This window comes from Macaca nemestrina, chromosome 1, assembly GCF_043159975.1.
Source record: "Macaca nemestrina isolate mMacNem1 chromosome 1, mMacNem.hap1, whole genome shotgun sequence".
In the NCBI taxonomy this organism is placed as follows: domain Eukaryota; kingdom Metazoa; phylum Chordata; class Mammalia; order Primates; family Cercopithecidae; genus Macaca; species Macaca nemestrina.
Genome location: NC_092125.1, coordinates 26,488,622 through 26,510,502, shown reverse-complemented (window position 1 = coordinate 26,510,502; position 21,881 = coordinate 26,488,622). Strand labels below are relative to the sequence as shown.

The window sequence follows — 21,881 nt, the reverse complement described above, 5'->3', positions numbered from 1 at the left end:
ATAAGGGACCAATAAATGTTATTGTTATCGTGTCATTATTTAGATGGTTAAAACTTATAGAACTTCTTTGGTGTTGTTTTGGGGTAGAATGAAATCTAGGAAAAATAAACAAAAGTAAAGAAATAATGAAAACTTTTCTAGAGGTAGGAATTAGAAAATTAGTAATAACTCTTAGTCTTGGCTCCCCCTGGTATAACTTTGTATCACTTTCTACTCTGAAATAAAGCTACTTAGCTGACCCTTCCCTTGATACAACCATCTCTCTTCACCAACAAACCTCCTTTCCAGAAAGTAAGCCCTTGATCTTCACCAGCAAATGTTTTTCATTCCCCAATGTCTTCTGCATCTTACCCAACCTGCCTCTCATACCATTACCATGGGACCTGGCTCCGTAAATGTCAAAGAGAAATATCAAGCCAACAGTTCATTGAGGTATGTCAGCCATAGTTCTTTACAATCAGGCTATGTGAAGTTAGTGGCTTTCCTCATTAATGCCATTGTTTTCTAGGAATGAAAGAAAACTGGGAAAGGGAGAAACAAAGACTAGGGGAGTTGAGTGAGGGTACAGCCTGCTCTATATGTGGGTGTGTTTTTTTGTGTGTGCATCTGAGTATGTGTGAGAGAAAGAGGAAGATAATAAAAATAATAAGGGAAGGCACTTACATCATCAGTGCCCTATAACTAGAGTGGACGCTTGGATCATCTCTTTCTTGAGGGCTACATCAGGGACTCAACTCTTTCTATGTCTGCTTACAGTAGGGTTGGAACTCAAAGCAGCAGGATGGGATAGACGTGATGACTGGCTAAACCTGTCTGTTCGTTGGCTATCTGTTCTTTGGCCTCAGCTAGGGACCAGGCATCCGCAGTACAGAGTAAGTGGGCCAGCTGAAAGATGTTAAATTACATGGGAACCAGAACCATCTCACCCAGGTTCAAAGATCTATATTGACCCCCACTAATTGAAAGATCTAAGTGGCAAATGGGAGTCTTTCCACATTATAGAAAACTCTGGAACTGTTAGAAGGAATTATAACTCTCACTACTAAGCACTGAGTAGGGTGAGCTCAGGAGAGGCGAGTGGACTTACCTGAACTCCAGAGGAGAGCAGGCAATGTTTGAGAAGAGGTGTTTCCTGGTCCTTGGTATGCAAGTAGCCACTACAATCTCTGCCGGTGCTCAGCCTTCCAGGAAGAACAGTTTGTGCTGCAGGGCGGGGGGCATGGTACACCCCACACCAGCACACAGAGGATGGCAGGATGCCACTAAGGATCACACTTTAAAATCTAGACAGACTAGGCAAGTGGTTTTTTTCCTGACAGGGAAAGAATGTTTATTTCTAAGCTGACTCTGCTTCATTTACTTGCACTTGTCCAATACATTCTCAGCATCCCGAGGAAACAGGAAAGGGGTACCCAAGAAAAAAGACAACACAGAAACAAAAAAAAAAATAAAGAGTGCGTCCCCTCAGGCCACCTTCAGAGATAACTGAAAAGTAGCATCCTTAGAGGACAGAGGCTATGAGAGCACACAATGATTCAGAAATAATACTTGCTAAAATTGACAACCAGAAGCCCCAGAAGAGCACCCCCAAGTTGTAGCACTCTAGTTCGCAAAGCAATTTTAACCAACAGAGTTCAAAGCACGTAGAAAGCTTGCCCTGACTCCTTCCTAGCTCCTACAAAGTAGACGAAAGCAATTATTCCCAATGCACCAGAAAGAAATGTAAAGAAAGCAAGACAAAAGGAAGGCTGCTTAGAATCCTTGAGACTTCTCTCCCAAAGTAGAGTTCTACCAACTCCATCCTGCAGGCGCTTGTCCTCTCCCTGCTTAAACACACATGGAGACAAAAGTTTGCTACTTCAGGAAGCCTGCTGGATTCTTGGCAATTCTCCTGATAGGACGGTTTCTCGTACTGTGCCAATATCTGTCCTCTGCAACTTCCACAGTCCTGTTCTTTGGAGCAATATAAAATAACTCGACTCCTGCTCTTCTTCATCACAATCCTTCAGATGTGTGGATATGACTATTAGGCCTGCCACAATGTGTTGTCATGAAGTCTCTTTATCTTTTTCTTCTAATTAACCTTATGTGACTGGTCTTTTAACTTTCAGCGTCTCAATCACCTCCCCTATCCTGGGGCAACTCAACATGGGGACATCAGTCTGAGGTAGAAAGGGCCTTCCCGCATCTGACAAGCAACACATCTGAACCTCCTTCTGTGAGATGAGGAGAAAGGAAGGCACCTTGGTCAAACAACATAAGAAAAGCCACCTCTATGTACTTAGAAAATAGAAAATGAAATGGTTTGACCTTTTCTGTGGCACTGTGCAGAGCTAACCCAGACAGAAGCTGCCTTAGATTATTATAAACAGATAATTGGAATAAAATTTAATACTCACCTTTCAAATTTAGAAGTAGATTTCTCTTGTCCCTCTTGCACTTGGTTGTCGAGGGGGATAAAAACATCCACCCACCCATTCCCTGCACACACACACTATCCTAATACTTTGAAGAGCAGGCAATGAACAGGCATCTCTGAGGGCACCCAGCAACTGGACCCAGAAAACACTCAGAAAAAGGAGTCAGTTTCCCTGGAAGATACCTGACACCCAGAGGGAACAATTGATCTGAAAGCTTTTCAGAGCTTCCAACAAAAGCAAGTGGGGCTTCCCCAAGAGAGAATAGGTTCCCACCTTGGCCCAGTTTTCTGAGTCCAGCTAAGAAGAAAGTATACTTAATTTAGCTAAGAAACTATTACAGTTAAATGACCTTTCTTAAAGTTGCTTCATGTAAGAAGTCTTCAAAACCCATAAAACAGGCAATTCCACATAATCAAGAAAACGTTCATGTCTCCACCCACATTTATCATAATTTTTAATCTACTTCTCCAACACTCACTTTGACCATCTCTGTTGTTTTTCTGTAAATCGGTTTAGAGGGGGTACGAATCTGTTTTCAGCAAATACTTCCTCCTCTACTCCCCACCTTCCCATGCCCTTCCCCCTCTTCAGTGCTTCTGTTCAGGTTTCTTTTGGGCAACTGAGCATTAGGTCTTGTGCTTTTCGTCATGGTGTCCCCCTTCTACGTTTTGTCACACTGTCTTCTACATTTGACCCATGGCCTGTCATTTTATGTGGATTAGGGATAAAGGACACAAATCAAAGAATGGCAATGTAGTTAATCAACAAGCACCAAGAACAGGACTAGTAATAGACAGACTACTAATTAAGAAAAACTTCTTTAGCAAAGGTGTCTAAGTTGGTTGCTTAGAACTCTAAGTACATTTTTGCATGGTCACCATGTTATGTACATCATGAGAGGGAATTGAAACAATGCAATTAGTGCCCTATTTTGAGTAACATAGACCTCGTGAACTGGTCTGAATAACTACCTAGTCGTCATTTATAATAATAGGTCATGGGAAGATACCCTCCTTCTCTTGTTCATCACTACTGTTTCTCCTGGTTCCTCCAATAGCAGGCATAGAGGGGTTTTAATTGTTTTTGAGGAACAAAGGAATAAATGAATAAATGCACTTATTTATTCATCAAATATTTATAAAACACCTACCATAGTTAGGTGCCATGTTAAGTGCTAAGGAACTAGATATAGCCCTTATCTTTAAGCAGCTCACAGTTGAGTGGGGGAAAGAGACAAGTAAACAAATAATTACAGCATTATGTGATGGTGCATAAAATGCTAGTGAAAAGCATAAACATGGATGAGATCCCAAATGAGAGTGAGTAGAGTGAGATAAATACAGAAGACCCTATGGAATATAACATTAAAGGGGCTGATGGGGGAAGAGGAGTCTGCCAAGAAAAATGGAAAGAAGGTGCAAGAGAAGACATAAGGAAGAATGGTGTCACAGAAGCCAAATAAGGAGAGCACTTCAAGAAGGGAGTGGTAATACCACCTCATCTACTTTGTCATCTAGTAGTGACTAAGTGACTACTTAGTCACTTCTTTTTGTAATGAATATTGCCAGCCCAGACCTCCCCCTTGAATTCAGAGACTCCACCTGCCCCTCCTACATCTCCACATGGCCATCTGATAAGCTTCAGCTAGAATGACAATCAACAGGTAGAAAAAAACATTTGGACAAGTAAAGGGAATAGATGTTTAAGCCACTACTCATAACAGCTAAAACAAAAACCTGAGGCATGCAGGATGTCAGAAAGACTTCTTGGGGAAGGTGAGATACATTTGCTCAGGGAAGTTATAAATGATTAAAGGAGAGGAGAGGCTGCAACTTGGGAAAGAACAGTGATAGGATTGAACCCTTGAATGTGTCTGTCCATTAACCAAGATTTGATCAGTCAAATGATACATAAATTATATACTTATACTCAGTTGAAAGATCATTTCACCAACCATGAAGACGTCAGCTATCAGAACAAGCTACTTAGGACAATTAAGAACCATATTATTCCTCCTCAAACCACCTATTTTTATCTGTGAGGATAAAATCTAAAGAAGCTTAAAGAATCCCCCACTTCCCATGTACTGTCGCATGGGACAACCTGGAAACCAACAAAAACACCACTTAACCAGATGGTTCTTCCTACAGTGGGTCAGAGTCTACATTCTTTAATTGAGAAAATTAAGGTACAGCAGGTGCGGCTGATATTTCAAGCAGTAAGCATCCCACTTCTTTGTAAAGGCACTTAATAGGTAAGGAGTTAAAAGAGGAATGAATCTCAACAGAACTTCCTCTCAGCAGATGTTCAGCAAATCCTTCCCAATATGAGGGACTCCAATGTTAATTTCTTTATTTGCTTTGGTTAAAAAAAGAACAATTGCTTCTCAGGGATTCATATTAAAACATTTTATGTGATGCCAGATAAATGGGACACTCTGTCATAGACGAAATTTTATTTTGGACCAATGGTTTGCAGATTTAGTCTGTTTTCTTCTGAAAGAAAAGATCTATAAAATCTATGCACCCGAATCCCTGCTCCTGGCCCTATGGAGTGATAAACCTCTGGGGTTGCCTGGAAACTTGGCTAAAATTGCTTGATTTCCTCTGGAACATCTCGGAAAATGGTGTGTGGATCATTCAATCTCTCCTTCCTGGGTGTAATTCAAGAAGCTATGGATGACTCCTGATTTGTTTGTCAAAGAGTTAGATTTTCCATGATGTTCAGACAGGTCCTGGCTATTGACACTAGATTGGCATTACTCCCAAAGGTCAGATTCTCTACCTGCCACTGTATGGCATTTCTCCATGGGGGTCAGATGCACTCAAATGCACTTTTCCACCAATCATTGAGTCTGCTCAGCACACATCATGAAATTAGCTAATGCTTTTGCCAGAATGTTCAACTTTTCACCCCACATGATATATAAAACACTGAGGTGTGGTATAAACCATAAAGAATGAGAATTCACTAGATAGGATTGCTAAGAACATTGGAAAATGAAGTAAAAGTTGGGGAATCTTTCTTTGAGAGCCTACTCAAAGTAAGGCATTGTAGAAGACACAAAACATTAAGACTTAAATTGCTTCCAGAGAAAAGACATTAAAGGTTCATTTAAAAATGTAACAGCATAGGCAGAATTTGATGGGCTGAAAACTAACATCACTTCCTCAGCACATGCCACAGCTCCCCATGCTGTGTACCCCAATCTCTTCTCTTCTTCAGCCCCACAGACTGAGAACCAAGTCTTCTGTAGCCCCCCAGCTCAGACTAACAAAGAGGTACTGAGAGTTGTGACTAACTGAATTTAACCTACTGTGTGCCAGGCAATGTGCTAAGAATTAAGGTAGAAGATACACACGTGGTTTCTGCACTCAAGGAATTTGTTTGTAGTCTGATGAAGTAAATCTTATTATTCTGCTTAGTGAAAATAAACCAAGACTCATCCAAATTACAAGGTTTCTCTTGCATAATCCAAAAATCATTTGCATAAATATATCCTGAGATACTTTATTGAATGCATATCTTCCCAAGCCCTATTTCAAACTTCTGATTCAGAATATCTGACAGACAGGACTGAAAACCTATAATTTAACAAACTCCCTGAATGACTCTTATACCTATTAAGCATTGAGAACCACTTACATCAGTTCGTGAGATTAATCACCATACAGAAGTCCCATGCTGCCCCTTTTTTGACTGAAGAGTGGAAGGCAACTTAGAGTGTTTCACCATCAGTGCCTGAGTCAGTCAGAGACATTATGATAATGAGCCCACAGCAGAAAATAAAGAAGTTAGGAAAGGGGACACACAGCATTCAAGCCCTCCAAAAGGCATTGAGGAAGTCAAGAGATCTCACTCACTACCAGGCCAGGCAAGAAGTGACTCTCAACACACAGCACATTCCTAAATGGCACTGGGGAGAAGGGAAGATTTGCAGTTCAGAGGACCCTTTGCAGGTCCTTCTGCATATATTGCTGAGGCCATTATCCTTTTCCTCTGATGTTGCTGATCTCTAGATCAAGAACACACAGGTGAAAGAACACGTGCCTTGGCACCTGTGCCCAGTGCCTAGATAACTTGCTGCATCTGCCTCTCTGTTACCCTTTCTCTTTCCCTAGAGCACCCCCCGGAGCGGGTCCAAACAAAATGGTAGCACACACACACATGCACACCAATGTTTTCACCCTCTGAAATAGTCATTTTATCTCCATATCAGTTTTCACATCTCTCCTGCCTTGCCCCCAACTTCTCTTCTCTTGACTGGTATCCATGAAGACTTTGGCATCAGAAGACCCGGATTTGAGTTTGCTCTCCCATTTGATAACTGAGTGACCTGGAGTCTTCCCCCTCCAACTTAATTGACTCTCCATTTCCTTGTGTGCAAAGTGGGCGTGATAATAATCCTTGTAAGATTATTGTGAGGATCAGACAATGCACAGGATGTGAGAATAGTGCTTTGTAAACCTACAAAGTGCAACAGCTATTACACTGTAGAAGAAACTGTTATGCCATGAAGGACACTGAATACATGATGGTGACACTGGTCACAGAGACTGGCCGAGGCTGGACACAGGCCTCAGGAGCCACTGCTGTGGAATGACCATGAAAGTCTCCATCACAAGTGACGGTGAATAAGGATCCACCAGTGGCTCTCGTGGGCAATCTGGAATACATTCAAAGAGGTCAGCACTTAAAAATGGGGAAAAGAAAACAAAATACTTGGAGGGAGAAAACAGCAAGGCAAAAGGCTGAGCAGGTAGAATCTATTAAAGAGAAAGAAGGTGGCAGAAGGGGGAACGACAGACAATGTCAAAGGCACCACCACAGGGAAGCACAAGAAGGGAAATCAACAGACACCTGCTGATGGAGGGACTAGAAAACCAGGATATTCAACCTACACTAACCTAGATGGCCCAGTTCCTAAACAACCATCTTTCCTTTCCTTCATGACACTATGCAATGAAACATCTATTCTCCTCAATTTATTGTATATATGTAAAACAAACCTTGTCACTTGAGGAGACACCAATGGACCTCTGCCTTCCAGCCTGAAAAAGTCTAACACTCCAAAGGTAAATTTTGTTCTTCCAAGTCACGGTCTTCTTTTGTTGGGCCCAGAGCCCTTGGAGCATTTACTAATAGTAACTTTCTAAAAAAAAAAATTGACTAAATATTTAAATATGCTCACAGCTAGATTTGAAAAGTGATATTCATGCCATGGAGAAGACACCAAGAAAATATTAGTAAACTCTTTGTTTTGACTTCCAGATCTTCCTGAGGAAATTACATTTGTCGCTGTCTCACAACGATGTATAAAAACACATAAAACAAGATCTCCTAAGAGGGGATCCAGGCATTGGCTTTAGGAAATCTATAAACTCCATAAAATTGCACAGAGAAGTTGTAATTTACATGCATTTTTTTGTCCATGAATTTCATCAAATTCACCAAAACATCTCACCACTGAGTTAGATATTCCTAAACACCTTTTTTCTGGGACCCCTTTGACCTCTGAATATCTTTTACAAATTAAATTGTCTTTCATTGGTCATCCCCATAACTTGAGTTTCAATTCCAAATAATGTCACCCTTTTCTTGCCTCCTCCTCAAGCCACTTTTTTTCTTTCTCTTTTAATGTGTCCCTCCTTCTTTATTGATCCCTTTACTTCTTTTTCTTCTTGTTCCTTTTCTAACTCCCTCTCTAATTTCCCTCTCTCTCCTATCCTTAGTTAAGCCCACCAGTGACCTCCATGTTTCTCTTCTCTCAAAGCTAAAGAAGGTGCCACTGCCCATTTAAAATATTCCATCTGGGTCAGGCACAGTGGCTCATGCCTTTAATCCCAGCATTTTGGGAGGCCGAGGCGGGCAGATCACAAGGTCTACAGATTGAGACCATCCTGGCCCACATGGTGAAAGCCCGTCTCTATTAAAAAATGCCAAAATTAGCTGGGCGTGGTGGCACATGCCTGTAGTCCCAGCTACTCTAGAGGCTGAGGCAGGAGAATCACTTGAACCCGGGAGGCAGAGGCAAAGGTTGCAGTGAGCTGAGATTGTGCCTCTACACTACAGCCTGTCTCAAAAAAATAAATAAATAAAATAAAACAACAACAGCAAAAATCCATCTAAGTCTTAGTCCTTCTCTACCACACTCCATATTCTTTTACATTTATTCCTACCCTTTCCCTTTGTCAAATGCCTGTAGGCCTGGAGTTACAGTTTGAATCATTGCAATATTAATAGCGTTGTCCTTCATGAAGGAAGATGACATCACTAATCCACCATCAGTGGGACGTGTGCCCTTGAGCAATTTTCTCCACAGAAGGAGCAAGTGGGTATTGCTATCTTCCCACGCCTCAGCTCATACCCCTAAAAACAATCTCAAGACTATTCTAAGCTGAGATTTGGGGTACAGCAAGTAGACCCAGAATAGAAAGAAACCAACTTTATGGTCTCATGAGATTTTGATCTAGGCACAGTCTCAGGAGGGCCACACCCCAAACTAGGAATAGCCAGAATCTTTCAACTGAAATTGGTTTTGTTTATGCTCAGTTAGATTTGATTATGCATCTCTAATTTGAAAGAATCAGGTGCACGGTAATGATGAAGTTACCAGTTAGCATGTACATAGTAGGTATATTACATCATCTCTAATTCTCTCAACCATCCTTGGGAAAATGATATTCACAGAGATTAAGTAACTTAAAGAAGCCACATAGTTAGTAAGTGATAAGCCCAGGATTTGAATCTACTTTTCTTTCCATTACACTGCACTGACATGTGTGTTATAGCTTCGGTTCCTTTCTTCTTGGATGCTGATCAAATGAGTGCAGCCAGTGGCAGAGAAGAGCCCAGCAGCAGCTTGAGTGACTAAGAGGCCCTCCTCTGGCCGACCTTCCCTTTCACGGCCACTTTCCTACACCAAGTCTGAGATGCTTTCAGTAACTAGAGAGCTGATGACTCATGCCTGTCCTCAGAGTTTTAAGTGATACTTTCGTAACATGCTATCTTATCCCTGGCAAGGAAGTAGGATCCATTTTTTTGCGTCTTTACTGAACACTTACCTGCTCTCATAACTTTGATCAGCTGGTGCAGGAAGTAACGAAGACAACCTAGGAACAGTTTGTTTCTTTTGTAATGCCTGGACAGTGATCTTTTCTTGACTGGAGCCAGGTATGACATACTTGTGCTCCCACATCAAGTGAGACTAGTAAATGCTAGCCTTCTACTATGCTCTGGTTGCATTTTGTATATCCCTCCTTCCTTGCAATGCTATGCCAGTTGCTGAAATGGAATTTCAGAAGAGGTCTACTGACTTCAGAGACCATATGTTCAGTCACTACTCTATATTGTTCCCATAATTCTGATAGGAAAAATTTGAAGAAAGAGGGGGAGGGAGTTTCTTCTAAATGTAGATCAGTTTCCCTGCTTTGAAGATTAGAGAGAACTCTCAATTAATTCTATAAATATTTGTTGGATGCTTACTACATCCTAGCCTCTCTGCTGAGTTGTAAGAATCCTATAGGTGTATTAAAAAAAAATTAACTCTAGCTCAAGAGACATACAAGGAAAAAGACTTTCAAAATTAACCGAGGGGAAAAATGATGCAACAAAAGCATGAACAAAGTGTAACAGAAGTCCAACGGAAGAAACTAGAGGAATCTGGACAGGATTCTTTCAGAGGCTGGTCCTGAAAAGGTGGAGAGGATTTCTGTACCTAAAGAAGAACAGGAAGGATTTTTCCCACTGAGGATTCACCGGAATTATTAATAATCATACCTAACGTTGTTGAATGCATCCTATGTACCTGACACTGTTCAAGGTACATTCTATATATATTGATTTATTTAACTCTGATAAAAATCTCAAAAATTAATATCATCTTCTCCATTTCACACATCAAAGAAGTAAGGTTCTTGAAGGTTAAGCAACTTGGCTAAATGCCTGGGCTGACTGAGGGGGTCTTTGGCTCAAAACCATGAACCTTCTTACTACCTGACATTATCTCCACATCACATTTGTGATGTCCTCTACAGATGTGGATGTCATCCTTGCACAGGAGCCATATTAATGAATCTATTAATTTTTGTTGTTTATTTAGATAAGATTTTCTTCACAGCCTAAATAAGGCACAGAAACAAGAAGCAGCTCAGCACTAGCCAAGGCACAATAATAAAATAATAACAATTATTTATCAGTACTATTATGTTTTTTAGCATTTACTGAGCTTTATTCTGTCAAATAATGTTCTAAGTACTTTTCAGGTATTAATAGAAAACTACCCTATAATGTAATTTCTATTATAACTCCCAGCTCACAGAGATGAGGACATCAGTACATATATAGGTGACAGGTTATAGGTTGATCACCTATCCTATCTACTTTATGTGCTTTATTTTTGGGTCAGGGGAGACCATTTTATCTGAAGCCTATTTTGTTTGTCATAGCCAAACTTTATTCCTTTCCCAGATGCTTCCTTCCTTGACATTCTTTTTTTCTTAAATGAAAGCTCCAAATCTGTTTACCTCTGAATTGTGTCTATTAGTGTCCCTGGGCAAATGGATTTCATTGCAGTTCAAACCAGACTCTGTTGACTAAGGATTTCCAGGGTCCCTAAGTTCCTTCTGGTGTAAAGGGCAGTGGCTTGACTTGCATAGAATTTCTGCCAGACTGGCTTAGAACACATTCAAATGCTTAAAATACCAGTGCAGTCAAAGGCCAGCCTGCCAGATGAATGCTGACTGGCAGGAAGAGCAGACATTCCAAAGAAAGTGCTGTCTGTCTTCAACCCCCAGCTCTCATCCAGGATTGAACTCAAAGCTTGCAGCAAACAGCCAAGAGTTTCAAGAGTTTTGTGTGCTGCAAGAAAAAATAAGGAAAAGAAGAGAGATGTTGGTGCACCCTTTCCTCTCTGAACTTCTACCCCAGCTAGAGAAAACACACAGCCAGGCTAACTGCTGTCACTTTCAACGCACAGCCACTAACCTCCCTGAGTCCTTTTGTGGTACCCTCTCGTCCTATTATATATCTCTAATTCATTCAATCTCCCTCTCTTCTAGACAAGAATTTCACACCTTTTCCTCCCACTTCAAACATACAATTCCTCATCTTATATTCACAGCTGATAACAGAACATCCATGTGCTCCCATCTACCAGTCTACCTACATGCACTCTCTTAACTCTTGTTACAATGCATGAACTCCGTGCTCCTAGCTGAAGTCAACTCCGATATTTGTGCTCTGAGCTCCATTCCCTCATACTTTCTCAAGGATTTTGTTCCCTCCAATGTTTCATCTCTTTACTACATAATGAATTATCCTATCTGCATACAAACACACTGCTGTTTATCTCATTTTAAACCCCATCTCTCAAACCCACTTTTGCCTCCGACTGTTGCCCTGTTTCTCAACAATCATCAGAAGTTGTCTATACTTGGTGTCTTCCCTTCTGTTCTTTCCATTTTCTCTTGAACCCATTCCAATCAAACTTTCCCTCCCAGTACACCTTTAAAACTGCTCTTGCAAAAGTCTTCATGCTCTCTCCTCACCACCTACGACACATACACATAGTCAAATTCAGGGCTTAATTACCATATTCCATTGCACTCAACTGCAGCATTTGACTCTGAGGATCATGATTTCCTTCCTGAAGTACTTTTTTCCTGGAATATCATTCTTTCTTGGCCTTCTACCTACTTCATTTGCTGCTCCTTCTCAATTTTCTTTATCAGTTCCTACTTATATGCCTGCCATCTAAATGTGTACAGGACCAGGACCACACATTCTTCAGATGCTCAGCGTCTATACTCACTTTCTTGGTGATCTTCCCCCGGTCTTGTAGATTTAGATACCATGTCTATGATGATGATTCCCTAATTCATATGTCTAGCTTAATCCCTCCTCTGAACACCAGCCTTATAAATACAATTGCCAGTCAATATCTCCACTTGGATTTTTAATAAGCATTTCAAGTTTATCATTCCAAAAAATGAGCTCTTTAACTTCCCTTCCTGTCCTGAAACTTTTAGTTCCTCAGGCCAAAACCTTAAAGTAATCCTTGATTCTTCTTCTCCTGTTAACCCCCTTAACAACATACTACGTCAGTTCTTCTCTGAAATTATCACCAGAATATGACCACATCTCACTACTTGGACTGCTACCACCTTGGCTCCAGCCACCATCATCTTTTTCCTGCATTACTGCAAAGCTGCCTCATTAATCACCTTTCTTCCATCTTTGTTCACTTATAGCCTATTCTGTAATCAGAAACCAAAGTAATTTTTTTTAATGTTAGTCAAATCATGTCACTCTCCTTCTCAAAAATCTCTATACTTCTTATGTCACTCAGAGTAAAATCCAATGTCCTTACCATCTGCAGTGGGGCATTAAGATAATCTGTATGACAGCCCAACATAACAGAATAGCATTGACTGGCATTTTCCCATTTTTCTTTGTTCAGGTAAAAACCTTGGAATCACCCTTGTCTCGTCCCTTTGTCTCAAACTCAATCTCTACTTCATCTGAAGTTCTGTCAACTCTACCTTCAAAACATCCCCCATATCTGACCACTTCTCATTATCCTCATTGCTACCATCTTAGTCCAAGACACCATTGCATCTTATAAGCACTATTTTAATAACAATCTAGTAGGTCTCCATGCTTTCCTACTTGCACCTTTCAGGGTAGTCCTGACAAAACATAAGCCACATCATGTCATCTCTATGTTTATAACCCTCCAATGGCTGCCCAGATAATAAGGGTAGTTTCAGAGCATTACTGGGAATGAAAATCTTATTGGTTGAAGAGTTAATCAGAGATGATAAAGTGGGGACAATGAGGACAAACTACTATTTTGAGAAATGTGGCTGTGAACAGAAGGGAAAAACAGGACAGTAGACCTGCCAGAGATTTTTCCCATAAGATGGAACAAAGGTGAGCATACTTTCATGTTAAAGGTAGTTACTAGAAAGAGAGATTGAAGATACAGTAGAGAGAGATATCGAATGGCCTCAGAGGAAGCAGAAGGAGATAAGAACTTGGAGGCTCAGTTGAAAAGGACAGCTTCAGACAGGAGGTGGTGTGTGCATTCTAATGAGGCAGAAAAGGAGGAAAAGACTGATGCAGATAAGCTTGCAGGTAGTGGGGGTAAAAGCCAATGATGATGTGCAGACTCAGCAGATTAGAAAGTTCCACTTTCAAAATTTTCACTTTCATTGACTAAGTTAATGCATTTTTAAATCAATATCAAATTCTTAGTAAACAAATATTATTACATTAAAACAGAATTCAATTCTTAATGGATTTTCTTCCTAAAAAATAATATTCCATATTATGGCTATGGAGCACATATTCTAACTTAATATCAGGGCTCTATTATATTAAGGAATATCAATGTTTTGGAGCTCAAAAATGAGTTCCAGTGAGTTCATTTTATTAAAAACAGTAATGCCATTTGTTTGCATTGCTATTTTAAAAAGTTAATCAATAAAATAATTATTTAAAATTATTTAATTACAAATAGAAGCTTAAGAATGCCTAAGTGATTCTCAAAAAGATTATACAGCAGTCAGTGAAAATCAGATGAGTGGGCTGATGACTTAGTCAGTTCATCACTCAGCTGAACAAGGCTAGCTGCAATGGAGGCTTTCACTATTATACAGACTTACCCTGATTCATTCTTAGTCATATAATATTTGCTTTATACCCTTAATTAACATATGCCCATAATTAGCCATCATGAAGACAGGCAGCTTAAGCCATGTTACTATTGAAATATAACAAGTTAATAAAGAGAATAAAAAATTATAAGAAGTTGGCAGTTTTGCCCAAGGATGTTCTTCACCAGATACAGGTTGAATGCATCTACTCAAAAATCCTCTTGTAGTCCCGGTCTTGGCTAATGTTATGCTACCCATTCAGTCTTTAGATGCAGAAACCTTTGAATCTTTTTATTCCTTATTCTCTCTCAATTCCCATGACCAGTCAACCAATCAGTCATTTCACCAAGACCTGTAGATACTTCCTCCTTAGAATCTCTTTAGAATCCCTGACCCTCTGCTAATCTTAGTTCAGGTCCTCAGCACTTTCTGCCATCCCTCCCTAATATACAGCTTCCCTGGGTCATCCTCCAACAATCTGAAAACATACCACTCCCCTTGCCCTGATTCCAGTTCTTGGAGAACTCCCCAGAGCTTTCAGAGTAAAGCTCAAGTTCACAAGTAAGATTAACCCACAAGGCTCTGAATGATGTGATCACTGCCTAACTGCTCTTCTTCCTCCTCATTTTACTGCATCTTTGTCCCATCTCAAACCTATTCATATTTCAATCAAGACAACAGTGAATGCCTTATAGTACAAGGACATAACCAAATGCTATTTCCTTTACTGGAATCCCTTTCTCCTCCCTTGTCTAGCTAACTTCTATTTATTCTGCAAAGCATAATTCTGAATTTGATATACACTTTGAGGGGTTTCTTTTCATTTTTGTGTCAGTAGGAGAAGTAGGTTTGCCCAAATATAATTCTACTCTTCTCTCTGATCACCCTCAATTCAACAGTTCTTATGAAAAAACTGGAGAACTGGGCTGGGTGCAGTGGCTCACACCTGTAATCCCAGCACTTTGGGAGGCCAGGGTGGGTGGATTCCTTGAGCTCAAGAGTTTGAAGCCAGCCTAGGCAACATAGTGAAACACTGTCTCTAACAAAAATACCAAAAAAATTAGCTGAGTGTGATGGCACATGCCTGTAATGCCAGCTACTCAGGAGTCTGAGGCAGGAGGATCTCATAAGCCTGGGAGGCAGAGGTTGCAGTGAGCCGAGATTGTGCCACTGTACTCCAGCCTAGGTGACAGAGTGAGACTCTGTCTCAAAAAAGGAAAAGAAAAAGAGGCGGGGGCGGGGAGACAATTAAATGCATCTTGGAAGACAGAACTATGATGCAAAGAATTTGTCAGGGTAAAAGGATGATAAGGCTAGAGGTTAAATTATAGAATCACCTTAAAGAAGGATATGCACTAGAAGAACTGAGTATCCTACTCTAATATAACATAACATGGATTTTTCTTCAGGCCTGTACTAAGCTATGTTTTTATCCATTCTTCATTGCTTGAGTAATTCAACATACGAGTTAACCAAAATTTGTTTTTTTTAAAAAAAAGTAGATGTTACTATACACACTTTTAGAAAATAATAATACCACAAAATATACAAGAGTCAAACAATAAGAAGCTTATTTTTTATTTGAAAATTCAGAAGTCACTATAAATCTCATAATCACCAGATTGTCGATACTCAGAAAACATGTTAAACAGAATTCCCTGTATGATAGAATGATGCATGGGTACTGTATCTATGTGTTACAAATTTTCTGGGGCAATTCTTCTGTCCTATTTCAAAAAAGAAAATAAAAATCCTTGTTCAGACTATATCTATCTGTCCTTACTTATAGCAACTTTTAATTTATTTCTATTTCAATTCAGGGTACTTAGTTTTGGAGTTTAAGAATTGCAAGTTTAACCCTCTGTTTCCTGGCACTGGCTTGTGGAGGAGAAATGCAAGATACTTTTTTTTTAATCCAACTTTCCAGTTGATTTCAAATTTTGCCTCCTCCACCGGGATTTCTGGGTGGTGGTATACTGATAAATGTGTGACCAGCAATTTGGGTGTGTGGACAATAGAGGAAACCTGATTTACAGTGTTTGCCAATTTTCATGGTATAAATACTCTCACCATCCAATTTCAAACTGCCAGTGGTTTAACAGCCACTTCACAATTGCTAAAGAAAAAAGTGTTCAATGATAGTCTTTATCACAGCAAGAACGATTTTATTCAAGACCTTCACTGTAGGTAGTAGGGACCACTGCAACAGGGTCTTACAGTGAAGAGGGGAGATGAGGCTTAACTCGGAATTAAGCCTGGGCAAATGCGATCAAGATCAGAGCTATTAAATGAAAAATTATTGAGAGGAAACATCAGGGGTAAGGGGGATTCTGGCTAAGCCTACCTAACAAAATGTTTCCTGAAGATAGGCTAGGGTGATCCGGCATTACCTCAGGGATGGTGAAGAAAGAGGAATTTGATCAGACATGTGGGGTGGTAGATTGTTGCTAAACTAGCTTAGCAGGGCTCTTTGCCAAGACTGGATTTTACAAGGGAAATACACGAATAGGCCTAGGAGAAGCTTCAGAAGCCTGACTAAAGTGTGGCCAAGCAAATAATCTTTGTCACAATATTGTTGTATATTTAACAATCAATTCTTGAGAGTGGGCTCATGCCAGCTCCACCATCCTACTGTTTCCAGGAGACACTGGTCCACAGAGGCCTCCCGATTATCTAAGTTCTTGATACACTCCTGGCCTGCACCTGTCCCACAGCCATTCCCACCCCACACCTAACAATGATTGCCTTATACTCTGACAGTGTTGAAACTCATCTGATCCCTGTGGTCCTGGAAAACAGCAAAGATTCAGAATATTCCCCTCTTTATATTCTCTGAAACCTCTACCCTTTCGTGTTTCCAAAATAGCTAACTGCAAAGGACACCCCTGCCCTGCGATATCCTGAATATTCCAAGATAAAACCCTTTCTTATGATGCTTTCATTTATCTGCCTTTACAAAACCCTGGGTTTTCCTTTCTTTTCTCTGAGACATTGCTTATTAATGACCATTCTTCCTATTTCAATAGCCTCAATTAAAACATCTCCTTAATTTTATGGTGCATTTTCTTTCACCACTCTCTGTTGTCAGTTCACTGTTACCCTGAACCCTACATGGATTCAGTCAACCACCTGTCTCTTGGGTTGCCCCTTAAAAGCAGGAAAATACAGCCTCTCCACACCAGCCCCAGTTGTGCTTTGATGCCACACCCCCAGCTGTGGTACTCATTGTTGATTCTGTTGAAAGGGAGATCTCTGGGTGAGAGAGCATGAGCAGCTCAGGGCCTGAACTGAAATCCATGAACACAAGCCTTCTTGTCCATGTACTGGGATCTCTCCCTCACTTGGGTACAGTTCCATTGCCCTGCAATCATGGTGGTAGCTGTGGGGCGTGGTATAAATGAAGACCTGCCAGCTTTCTCCTTACCTAACATCCTCCTTCAGCCATGAACATACACGCTTAGCCCCTGAGGGAACATCTGAGCTTGCTGCAGCTGGTCAGCCTGGCATCAGCTCTGCCCCAGAGCAGCCCCTCCACTGCCCTACCCAAGCCTTTTACTCCTTGAGATCAGCAAGAGCTCTGGCCCCCTTCCATGGACATTGCTTCAGGCCTAAGCTCCTTTCCAGAGTCTCTGGAGGACCCCAAAGAAGACTCAAAGCTGCCTCACTCTCGGGCCATGCTCTGGAGGAGGCACATTCTCCCATCCCTGGCCAAGGGCACATCCACAGCACCACTGGGCTCCCTGACTGGGCTTTTGAGCCGGAAGACCAGAATTTGATTCTTGACTCTGTGCTTTGAAGCTGTGTGATTTCTGCTAAATCGTTTACTTTCTCTCAGGTTTTTTTCTATTAGAAAATTACTTTAAGATAACAACAACAACAATAATATTTCATGAGGTGACCATAAGGATTAAAGTAAATTTCAAAATGCTTTCTAAATGATAAAGTCCTATACGTTTTAGCTGCTCCTGTTGCTAGTGAACCAAAATAGGAGACGGCTTTAGAAGACCTTCCTGAGGAGTCAGATCCCTGTTTTCATACATGAAAAATATTTATTGAGCACTGACTTTGTATCAGGGGCATGTGAGGTCAATGTCCTCAGGGAGTTTACGGTCTGTGACAGAAGATAGCACATTGCCAGGTGATTATAGCAGAGCCCTTGCCTCTCAACTGTGGACCTTGCCTGCAGCCTGGGAATCTCATGGGAGCTTGTTAGAAGTGCAGGCAGGAACATACCAAATGGGAACCTGCATTTCAGCAACATCCTCGGAGATTTGTTTGCTGCTATTGAGAGTGGCAGAGAAAACACTGTGTGCAGCGGGTGGCTCCTAATTTGTTTGCAGGGTCTCAAGGCAAGCTGCCAACAGGAAGGGACATCTAAGCAGGGGCCTTAAGACCCACAGCCAGCAGCCTGAATTTCAGCAGGGACAGACTGAGTGTAGTGGGGCTGGCTGTCCACTCTCTGAGTCCTCCCCCTCCCTCTCTTCTTTCCCCATCCACTCACCCCCACTCCAGGCTTGGCATTCTCAGGCACTCCTCGCACACCACGGTGAGGAGAAAACCCCTCTGGCCCAGTGAATTCCTTCGTAGAATGGCTTCTACCCCTTGTGGAGAGCAAGCGAGTCTTTTGAAAGGATTTTTCTATAATGTGTCCCTTGGATAGAGGGATGATTGATGACTTGATGAATTGTACATTGAACTCTGACTTTTAGGCACTAAATATAAACTGTGCACATGCTGGAAGAGCTAAATTTAGCGGCGCTGACATAGGTGGGGAGGGAGGGGCTGTAGGGGGCTCTCCTGGGACAGGCTGGAAGCAGCCAGAGTGATGCCCCAGCAGCTGCTGCCGCCCAGGGTTAATTTATGATCCTGTCAGGGGAGGAGGTGCACTGGAAATTTCATCCCAGGCTGATTTGTTTTCAGAGGGGTTTGTTGGGAGTCATTTTTCTGTTTTTCAAAAATAATAAAAACAAATGCAGATAGGGAAGATGTCTGCCTCCATCTGATCCGTTTTCTCCCATTTGGGTTATAGCACCGGGCTGTCCTCCTCAGGCTGGGCTCGGATCTCCTGGTGGTTATTTCTAATTCCGTCCCATGCTGCCCCAGATCTTCTTTGTTTAGTTAGATGAGAAGGCTCTAATTATCGAGATTGAAGGTCATAATGAGAGTGGATCTCTAATGCTGCCAAACTGCAATGCTCCAAAGTGCCCTTTCTGGTTAAAAATCCCGATTGTCTGGTGTACTTTGGGGGAAAGCTACTTAGCGGCTCATCTTTGTTGAGGCTGGGGTGAAGGGAGGAAGAAACAAGACTCCTTCGCCTCTTCCCTGTCTCCCAGCAGTGTGAGAAGAGAGCAGTAGTGCAGCACTCAGGCTGTCCTGGCAGAAAGCAGACAGAGGAGACAGGGTGGCATCATTTCAGAACACAAAGTGGGCCTGCTGGTCCTCCATCCCACACCATCACCCTGGCAGCCACTGTGGACAGGGAAGCCACAAGCAGCATCCATTTGCCATTTCCCCTTCATTATCAAGAAGCTGTGTTTCCCTCCCAGGGTAACATAGAGAAAGCTCATCTACATTTTGATTGCTGTCTTTGGGTAATGACAACTGGAAATAGGCTCTGAACTCCCTCTACAATCACTTTCCATTAATTAGACTTAATTATGTGGCCCAAGCAAAGAAGAGAGAGCTCCTTGCCAGTCCATGAATAAATCATACTTGATTTACTCCACTGTGTTTTCCCTCACTTCTCCCTGGTTCCCCTAAACTCAAAAGGAATAGAGGAGCTCTGTGGTCAGTTTACCATATCACCCAGTATCTCAAACCAAGAGCCTCTGTGTCTGCCGTCTCTCCCTCACCCTTCCTCCTCCCATTGGTGACTGAGAAACTGGCTGATCTGAGCTCCAAAAAAAGGAGAAAAGAGAGCATGTGGCCCACTGATTATTTAAGTGTCCTCATCCTCATGAGTTTGGAGGTAACATTCAAAGTGATTGACACTTAGGGGGCTCTCAGGCCATGCTTTGAGGAACATAGCTGACTCCCTTCTGGAAAGTAAGGACACACTCAGCCTGAGTTCTTGGAGAAAACTTTCCAGGGAGTCCTAATCATGCTCATTCTAGGCATCTCCACTAGCTCATGATTACACTCACAGTGGTTTAAAAAGTCAGAGAGATTTTCTGCTACTTTATGATAGAGACTGAACATGTTAATATGAATATGGCTCAAGGAGTTGTGATGGGCACTCCTGGGAGCCCCAGAAAGAAGTCAGAAGAGAGAGCTACCCTGAACCGTGGCCCAGCAGCTTAGCATCCATCAACCTGCTACCTGGGGTCTGGATCTCCCCACCCCTCTTGGGTTTCCTATTGCAGGCCCTGGAGACTTGTGGCCTGATTTCTCTCTCAAGCCTGCAATGCCACTGGAAGAGGAGTTATCAGGCCATGCAGTCTCTCTGATAAGTCAGTCAGCAAAAAGCAGCCTCTGGCACCAGCCGTCACTTCAGTGGCCTCTACAGATATCTCACATCTTAGGGATGGTAGTCTTGAACCTAGGAATCCAAGGTGTGTGACAAGGTAACAACACAAATGCAGATTCTCCTTATGTTATAGAATCAACTGACAAGTATACTTTTCACAAATTAAACTCCCCTATCTCTAACTCCAAAGGTATTTTCTCTTTGATTTGCCTTGAATTATGAGGCTCTGGGGGCCCTTTCAGTGAGGGGATGAGCACTGGCTAGCAGACTCTCGGGGGTCATCTGATTCCACAGGGTGTGCACCTTTGACTGTTTTCATTCACTAGCTAATGTTACAACCCTGAAGGAATAGAATTTAAGTTTTAGAAAATTGAGAGAAAAGTAAATTATTCTTATCTAAAGAAATGCAGGTAGATTGGTAGAATTTGATTGATTTTCATCCTGTAAAACAAGTTAACGCCAAACATTTGACTTTATTGCATTGCAGGCTATTAATCAGTTTTCTATCATTTTTGGGTTTTTTTATTATTATTATAGTTTAAGTTCTAGGGTACATGTGCACAACGTGCAGGTTTGTTACATATATATACATATGCCATGTTGGTGTGCTGCACCCATTAACTCGTCATTTATCTTTTTAGCAAATTCATTTCAGCACTCCTGAGTGTGTGTGTGTGTGTATGTGTGTGTGTGTGTGTTATTCTTCAAATTCTCCTTGAACTCATTTTAGCATCTTACTCATTCCCTAATTAATTAATGGGTTAAGTAAAATTTTTGACATTTATTCACGTTACATTTACACGTGAGTCATGATTTTACCTTTTTGAAAATTGCACTTTAGCATAACTTTCTGACTTAATGTTAACAGTTATTATATCATATTAGTAATCACTCACTATGTCAACTTAAGTTTCCTTTTTTTTTAAAGAAAAGTGGCAAAAAAGAAAAAAATCTGTTCATATTAGACTAAATTATGTGCTACAGAATGTTAGAACAGGAGGTTTTTCTGTGGTTTCCAACTCATGATAAATAAGGGAAGAAGATATTCAGAGATATTCATATGTATTTTCCAGATTTTTTATGTATGTTATTTAACTTATATCTCACAGCATCCTTGTGATATAACTGATATTGAGTCCATCATTATTAGAAGACACTTACTCTATACCAGCCACTATTTTAAGCTCTCTGCATGTATTGACATACTGCATTATTACAGTAACCTTATGAGATAGGTGCTATTATTATTCCCATATTTGAGATGAAGAAACTGACGCACCAGGAAGTTAAGCAACTTGTCCAAGATCATACAGTATTTGGTGGATTCTGGATGCAAGC

General features: G+C 41.2%; 1 long non-coding RNA gene across 4 annotated transcripts in view; it reads right to left on the bottom strand.

Annotated features, from left to right (window-relative positions):
• Positions 1–19,071, bottom strand: part of LOC105493008 (uncharacterized) — an 89,798-nt gene extending 70,727 nt beyond the window's left edge. The window contains exon 1 of one of the 4 annotated variants that reach the window (XR_011610901.1): positions 18,579–19,071. This is a non-coding gene — a long non-coding RNA (uncharacterized lncRNA). The remainder of the gene's footprint in view (positions 1–18,578) is intronic. The other 3 variants (XR_011610902.1, XR_011610903.1, XR_003020747.2) reach the window with 3 other exon arrangements.
• Between the last annotated feature and the right edge of the window lie 2,810 nt (positions 19,072–21,881).